The sequence below is a fragment of the Enhydra lutris genome, unplaced genomic scaffold (genome assembly GCF_002288905.1).
Source record: "Enhydra lutris kenyoni isolate GAN:26980312 unplaced genomic scaffold, ASM228890v2 scaffoldscaffold27, whole genome shotgun sequence".
In the NCBI taxonomy this organism is placed as follows: domain Eukaryota; kingdom Metazoa; phylum Chordata; class Mammalia; order Carnivora; family Mustelidae; genus Enhydra; species Enhydra lutris.
Genome location: NW_019154111.1, coordinates 2,645,137 through 2,653,520, shown reverse-complemented (window position 1 = coordinate 2,653,520; position 8,384 = coordinate 2,645,137). Strand labels below are relative to the sequence as shown.

General features: G+C 39.2%; 1 pseudogene; it reads left to right on the top strand.

Moving 5' to 3' along the window:
• The first annotated feature begins 6,777 nt into the window (after positions 1–6,777).
• Positions 6,778–7,855, top strand: LOC111151893 (annotated as a pseudogene).
• Positions 7,856–8,384: the final 529 nt, after the last annotated feature.

Here is an 8,384-nt window from a genome sequence, read left to right as displayed (position 1 = left end):
CAGTGAGGGGAGTGTTAAAGTCCCCTACTAATATTGTATTATTGTCGATGTGTTTCTTTGATTTTGTTATTAATTGGGCTATATAGTTGGCTGCTCCCATGTTAGGGGCATAGATATTTAAAATTGTTAGATCTTCTTGTTGGATATTTCCTTTGAGTATGATATAGTGTCCTTCCTCATCTCTTATTCTAGTCTTTGGCTTAAAATCTAATTTGATCTAAGGATTGCCACTCCTGCTTTCTTCTGACGTCCATTACCATGGTACATTGTTTTCCACCCCATCACTTTAAATCTGGAGGTGTCTTCAGGTCTAAAATGAATTTCTTGTAGTCAGCATATTGATGGGTTTTGTTTTTTTATCCATTCTGATACCCTGTGTCTTTTGATTGGGGCATTTAGCCCATTTACCTCAGAGTAACTATTGAGAGACATGAATTTAGTGCCATTTTATTGCCTGTAAGGTGACTGTGTTACTGTATATTTTCTCTGTTCCTTTCTGATCTACTACTTATAGGGTCTCTCTTTGCTTAGAGGACCCCTTTCAATATTTCCTGTAGAGCTGGTTTGGTGTTTGCAAATTCTTTCAGTTTTTGTTTGTCCTGGAAGCTTTTATCTCTCCTTCTATTTTCAGTGATAGCCTAGCTGGATATAGTATTCTTGGCTGCATGTTTTTGTCGTTTAGTGCTCTGAATATATCATGCCAGTTCTTTCTGGCCTGCAAGGTCTCTATGGATAAGTCTGCTGCCAATCTAATATTTTTGCCATTGTATGTTACAGACTTCTTTTCCCGGGCTGCTTTCAGGATTTTCTCTTTGTCGCTAAGATTTGTAAATTTTACTATTAGATGACAGGGTGTGGACCTATTCTTATTGATTTTGAGGGGGATTCTCTGCACCTCCTGGATTTTGATGCTTGTTCCCTTTACCATGTTGGGGAAATTCTCTCCAATAATTCTCTCCAATATACCTTCTGCTCCCCTCTCTCTTATTCTTCTGGAATCCAAATTATTCTAATGTTGTTTTCTTATGGTGTCACTTATCTCTCAAATTCTCGCCTCATGGTCCAGTATTTGTCTCTCTTTTGGTCAGCTTCTTTATTCTCTGTCATTTGGTCTTCTATATCACTAATTCTTTCTTCTGTCGCTTTTATCCTAGCAGTAAGAATGTCCATTTATTATTGCACCTTATTAATAGCTTTTTAAATTTCAACTTGGTTAGATTTTAGTTATTTTATTTCTCCAGAAAGGGCTTTTATCTCTCCAGACAGGGTTTCTTGAATATCTTCCATGCCTTTTTTGAGCCCGGCTAGAACCTTGAGAATCGTCATTCTGAACGCTAGATCTGACATATTACCAATGTCCATATTGATTACGTCCCTAGCCTTTGGTACTGCCTTTTTTTTTTTTTTTTTTTTTTTTTTTGTAATGAGTTTTTCTGCCTTTTCATTTTGTCCAGATAAGAATATATGAAGGAACAAATAAAATACTAAAAGAGTGGCAAAGACCTCAAGAAAATGTGTTTTAACCCAATCAGAAGAGACCCCAAATTGTGGGAGGAAGAAAGGGGATAAAAAGAAATTCAGAAAAAAAAAAACAAATAAAGAAAAAATATAAAAAAGAAAAAAATATATATATTAGATTGGTGATGAGAACAGGGTCACCCACTTAATTTTGGGAGTATTTTTGTCTTTAGAAGAAACTACCTCCCCAAATTTTAAAGAATGAAAAACATATATAAGGGTAAACATGATGAAGGTATGGAATATGCCTATAAGGTGAAAAAATTTTTTTTAAAATTTCTAAAAAAGGAGTTGATAAAGTAAGTTGGTTGGGAGAATAAAGAAAAAGAAAGTGGAGAGAATTTGCTCGGGCTGGAGACTAGAATAAGCCTGGAGCTAGATTTAGGGTATATTTTAATCTATTAGAAGAGGTTGTACCCCAAATTTTTTAGAAGAAAAAACCCTATGTGTATACAAAAAATAAAGTTGGATACAATGAAGGATAAAATAAGACTATAATAATGAAGGTTCAAAAAACATTATTATTATTATTATTTTTAATGAAAGGTATAGTTAAGATAAAACTAGTTAAAAAATGTTAAAAGAGGAAAGGGTAAAAGTTAAAAAAAGATTTAGCAGAAGAAAAAAATAAAATTAAAAAAATTAACTGCAAGTCTAAAGAATCTTGGGGAGAAAGACATGAGTTCCATGCTTTGCTTTCTCCTCTTCAGGAATTCCACTGTTCTCCTTGGTAAGTGAGCTTGGGCATGGCTGGATTTCTTGTTGATCTTCTGGGGGAGGGGCCTGTTGTAGTGATTCTCAAGTGTCTTTGCCCAAGGTGGAATTGCACTGCCTTTACCAGGGGCCGGGCTAAGTAATCTGCTTGGGTTTGCTTTTGGGAGCTTTTGTTCCCTGAGCGCTTTCCGTAGAGTTCCAGAGGACAGAAATGAAAATGGCGGCCTCCCAGTCTCTGGCCCGGAGGAGCTGAGAGCTCGGGGCCCCACTCCTCAGTGTGCCCTCAGAGAAAAGCGCTCAATCACTCCCATCTCCCTGGCCTCCAGCCGTGCTCCGAGCTCAACCAGCCTGTGCCCAGTTCAAGGTAACCCCAAGTTGAGAGCTCACTCCTCAGCTCTGTCTCTGTAGCTGGCTTCCCCGCTCTAATACCTGCTATCTCTGCGACACTCAGACACCCCCGATCCTTCTGCGACCCCGGGGAACCTGGGGCCATGCTGACCCTGCGTGGACTTCACCCCAGTTTAGCCTCTAGAGTGATGTCCCTCAGTGGATCAGACTTTTAAAAGTCCTGATTTTGTGCTCCATTGCTCCGCCACTTGCTGGGAGCCGGCGCCTCCCCCCCCCCGGGTCCATCTTCCCGTCACTTTGGAGTCACTTCTCCGCCGGTCCTACCTTTCAGAAAGTGGTCGATTTTCTATTTCTAGAATTGTTGCTCTTCTTCTCTTTGACCTTCTGTTGGATTTGTAGGTGTTCACAATGGTTTGATAAGCTATCAATAACCAACATCTGATCTTATTGATTTGCCTTATTGCTTTTCTATCCCTTATTTTATTTATCTTTTCTTGAATTTTTATTTCTTTATTCTAGTTTTGGTTTTAGTTTCTCTTCTTTTCCTAATGCCATAATGTGTAAAATACTCATTTGAGATCTTTATGCTTTTTAAAAATAGGTATTTACTGGTATCAAGTTCCCTCTTAGCACTAGCTTTGCTGCATCCCATAAATTTTAGTATGTTGTATTTTTATTTTCATTTATCTCTTAGTATATTCTAATTTCTTCTTTGACTCATTGGTTAAGAGTATGCTGTTTAATTTATATATATTTATGAATTTAATGGTTTTCTTTCTGTTTTGATTTTTAGTTTTGTTGATTATAGTCAGAAAAAAAATGCTTTGTATGATTATAGTCTTTGTAACCCTATTGAGACTTCTGGCCTAACATATGACTTATCTTGGAAAATGTTCTATGTGCATTTGAGAAGAATGTGTACTATTCTTTTATTGGGTAGTGTGAACTGTTAGACCTAGTAAGTTTATTCTGTTTTTCAAGTTATTTCCTTACTGTCTTCTGTTTAGATGTTTTATTGAAAGTAGGGTATTGAAGTTCTTCCTTCAGTTCTGTTAATATTTCTTACGTATATTGTGGGGCTCTATTGTTTGGAACATATATTATTATAATCATAATGTTTTTTGATGAATTGATCTTTTATTAATATATAATATCTTTTGTCTCTTTTAACAGTTTTTGACTCAAAGTCTATATTGTCTGACATTACTATAGTCACTTTGGCTCTCTTTTTTTGGTACTTGTATGGAATATCTTCTTCTATCTGTTCATTCCCAACCTATTTGTGTCTTTTGATGTAAAATGACTTTCATGTAGACAGCATGAATAGTTGGCTCATTTAAAAAAAAAAACTCATCCTGCCAATGTCTGCATTTTGACTGAAGAGTTTAAACCATTTACATTTAAAGTAGCTGATAAGGAAGGACTGACTTCTGCCATTTTACTCACATCATTGCTCATCTCTGGTGTGTTGGTTTTTGATATGTATCTTGGAACTGTTTGTGGTGTCTTCCACTTGGGGGTACCTAGGCTCTGTAGGGCCAAATCAGGGAGATGCACAGGAAGAGATCAGGGGCTGGTTTCAACTGTTTTGTGGTAACAAGGACTTGGGACTTGGGAGGAAGGCTGCCAAGGGGCTGAGAAACTCCTGACAAGGGGGATTTCAAGTTTGGCCATTAAAGAAAAAAGAAAGTTTCAAAAGTTCTAAAATTGAATTACCCTCAGGGGAGAAGGGCTGAAAGTTTTTCTGGCTTTCCCTTGACTGCATCCCTAGGGTTTCTCTGAAGTTGAACAGATTTAGTTCCTCAGTGTAAAACTCTCCTTGGGGACAATGAAGAGAAGAAAAGAAGGAGAGAAAAAGTCAGAGGGAGAGATAATTGGGCTTCCACAACACTGTTATTACCGGACTTTTCCCTAAGTACTCATATGAAAACAGTTTTCTCTTGCATTGAGAGTGAGGACAGCAGTAGCTTGCTCTGGCCCACAGAACGTGCTCAGCACTAGTCAGGCAGGAAATAGCCTGGGCTGATCCCTGGAGAGCTGTAGAACATTCGAGTTTAGTCTCTTTCTTTGGAGGTGAGTGTCTGTCAGGGTTCCCCTTTATGAAGGAGAGGATAAGAGGGGATTGGCATGGGAAGTTCTGGGCCTGGCTGCTCTCTAGAATAAGGACACCTACAGCCTGAAGAGTGGTGAAGGGGACAGCAGAGTGGATGGGCTCATCTTCAAATCTGCCCTGAACAGCAGAGAGCAAATTCAACTCTTCCCTGACTCAATGCTGGGCATAGGCACAGACCCTTGCTCTTGTCAGGACTCTCCTCTATCCTTTCCTTGCATCTGGTCCCAGCTAAACATAAATTATGAAAGGAGACTACTGAGCGAGGGAATGAGAATATGAGAGTGAGAGCACAAGGACGTGAGAGCGAGAGCATGAGGTTGGAGAGTGAGAGAGTACATCTCTCCTAGTAAGTCTGTCCTTGATCCTGGCTACCCAGTTGTCATCTCCTAAGGGATCTCTGCAGAGAGGGCTGCATATCAACAGGGCAGCATTTTAATGAAGACTGAAGGGAGAAGAAGCAGAATTTCCTTCAAAAATTGGCCATAGCCAGGATTGGATAAGCTTTGTTCACAGATTTATCCCTTAATTGATTGACTAATTAATTCATTCATTTAAATATATTAACCGAGTGTCAAACAGTAGGCATGACAAAGTTTCTGCTTTCATGGTTGCTTACATTGTAAAATAGGAGACAGAAAATAAACAAAAAGTAAAAACACATTTTAGTAAGGAGAGCAAAGATGAATAGATCCTGGTGAGCTGATGGAGAGTAAAAGCTGGACTGTATTCTTTTAGAAAGGATCATGTGGAAAGACTCCCTGGATTTAAGCCTTTGAGCAAAGACCTGAAGGAAGTGAAGGATGCATCCCAGAAACCCTAAGGGGCTTGGGTCCTTTGGTCTATTTTATTTTAGTGACAGTTAAATCTTTTTCATATGATTTTGGAGGAAAAATCTATTTGTTGGCTCTGGGGAGACTCTCCTTACTTTCTGTTAGATAGAGCCCTACACTTATATGTAGGTCTCGGGCCGAGTCCAGAGATCACATTTGGTGGCTTTGACACTCTGCTGGATCCAGGGTTTTGAGCTCTCACAAAAGGGTGATGTTGAAATTGGACCTTTAGCTTCTTGTCTGCCAGTCCCAACATGATGTAGTGTGGGATAAGTGGAGGTTTAGGATGGCAGTTCCACCTGTGTCCTCCTCTAGTCCCTCCTCTGTCAGTCTGGTGGATTTTTGGTATTAGGGTTAGGAGAGTGAGGCCCCTGACTGATTAAGCCCAGGTGCTGGTTAGTCTGTCACCTATGAGAAGTCACATTTATGAGGGAGAAAAGCAGGGTGCACATCCCCTCCCAAAAATAGGGAGGAAGAAAGTGGTAATTCACTCCAGCAGCTAGCTGACCTGAAATACTCAGTCCTTGCCCTCAACATCTTACAGAAAGTCCTCAAAGAGTTGTCCATACCCATGCCTAGCTGTAACACAAATGATGACAGAGGGAAAAGAAAAGTTTTCAAATGGATGAATTGCAAATGGACCCTATGTCATGAAGAAACAAAGTAAAATACGTGCTAGCTCTGGGCAGGATTGGGCAGGAAGACTTTTCTACAGAATGTGATTCTGGAGCAGGACTCATAGACAGAATATATTTGGTGGACCACATAGTTTAGGACATTCAAGATGGAAGGGAGCTAGTGGTAAAAAGGAATGCACTGGTCAGGAAGGTGACAGGGTGGCTAGTCACAGCACAGTGGAAGGCTGGAAGACCTGTGGATTGAGAGATGCAGGTGGTACACTGGGCAGGGGGCTAGCTGTCTTGCCTATGTGCCTATATGCCATTAGTAGCTGGGCTCATATTCTTGGCTAGATTTAATTTTCTTCATATATCATGATTATTCTAAAAACAATGAATACTGTTACGCTGAAAAGAAATAATAAATAAATAACTAAATAAAATCTTAAAAAAAAAAGATTAGCAGTGATCATGTAAAGGGTACAATAGAAACTGAACCCTTCTTAGTCATGTTCTGGAGTCTGTGAGCAGGAGGGGAATATTTTCTCTGCCTGAGTCTGTTTTTGTTTTGGATCAGAAGCACTGTGATCTCTTTTATACTCTTTAGATTTCACAAGGAACAACTGCTCAGAACTAAATGTTGGGGAATCACTCTAGTGCCACTGAATTCTATCTCTTAGGCTTCCCTGGCTCCCCAGAATTACACCATACCTTATTTGCTACCTTCTTCCTCTTCTACTCAGTGACAGTCATGGGGAACATGCTCATCATTGTGATTGTCAGTGTTGATAAACTTCTGCAGTCCCCCATGTATTTATTCCTTGGCCACCTCTCTGTCATAGAGATCCTGATCACATCTGTTGCTGTCCCCTTGATGCTCTGGGGGTTACTGCTTCCTGGGATGCAGGCAATCAAAATCTTTGACAGCAGGTAGTACACAATTATATTTGTACCTTTCTTTGGGCACATCAGAATTTATATTAATGGGAGCAATGGCTGTGGACCGTTATGTGGCTGTCTGTAACCCCCTGAGGTACAACATCATTATGAACAGCCACACCTGCATCTGGGTGGTCATTGTGTCATGGGTGTTTGGGTTCCTATTTCAAATCTGGCCTGTCTGTGCCACATTTCAGCTTACCTTCCTCAAATCAAATGTGTTAGACCATTTTTTATGTGACCGAGGGTAATTGTTTAAATTATCCTGTGATGACAGCCGTTTCACACAGTTTATTCTTTTTTTAATGGCTGTTTTTGTTATCATTGGTGCTTTGATCCCTACAGTCATCTCCTACCCCTACATCATTTCCACCATCCTCAAGATCCCTTCAGCCTCTGGCCGAAGGAAAACTTTTTCTACTTGTGCATCCCACTTCACCTTTGTTGTGATCGGCTATGGCACCTGCTTGTTCCTGTATGTGAAACCCAAGCAAACACAGGCAGCTGAGTACAACAGGGTAGCATCACTGATGGTTTTAGTGGTGACCCCTTTTCTGAACCCATTCATCTTCACCCTCCGGAATGACAGATTTATAAAGGCCTTTCAAGACGTCATGAAATGCTGCTGGCAACTCCTCAGGGGGTACCTATGTCCTAAGGACAATCATGGACTCATCATCATGAACTGGAGTAATCTGAAAGCAATAATGCAATCTGAAATGATCATTTTCAACACCAAGTGGTTTGTGATGTACAAGGAAATTTTAAGACACTGATTGTGCTCTAATTTATAATCAGATGATTCTTACATGGGAATCTCATTATTATTTTTCAATCAGATATATTTGTTTATACACTCTTCTGTAGTTATAATACATCTTACAATATAAATTTAACAAATAAAAATATATAAAATATGTGATTTTTTTTCTTTTTTAGAACACTCATCTCTTTTTTTTGGCATTCTATGCAATCTTTATTTTTATAGTCTATTTTAAAATCTATGGTTTCTAATTGTTTTATTTTTATTTATTTCTTTGTTTCAAATTTTTATTTAAATTCTAATTAGTTAACATACATTATAATATTGGTTTCAGGGGTAGAATTTAGTGATTCATCACTTACATACAACACCCAGTGCTCATCACAAGTGCCTTCCTTAATGCCCATCACCCATTTAGCTCATCCCCTGCCCACCTCCCTCCGTCAACCCTCCATTTGTTCTCTATAGTTAAGAATCTCTTATGGTTTGCTTCCCTCTCTCTTTTTTGCCTCCGTACCTTATGTTCATCTGTTTCGTTTCTT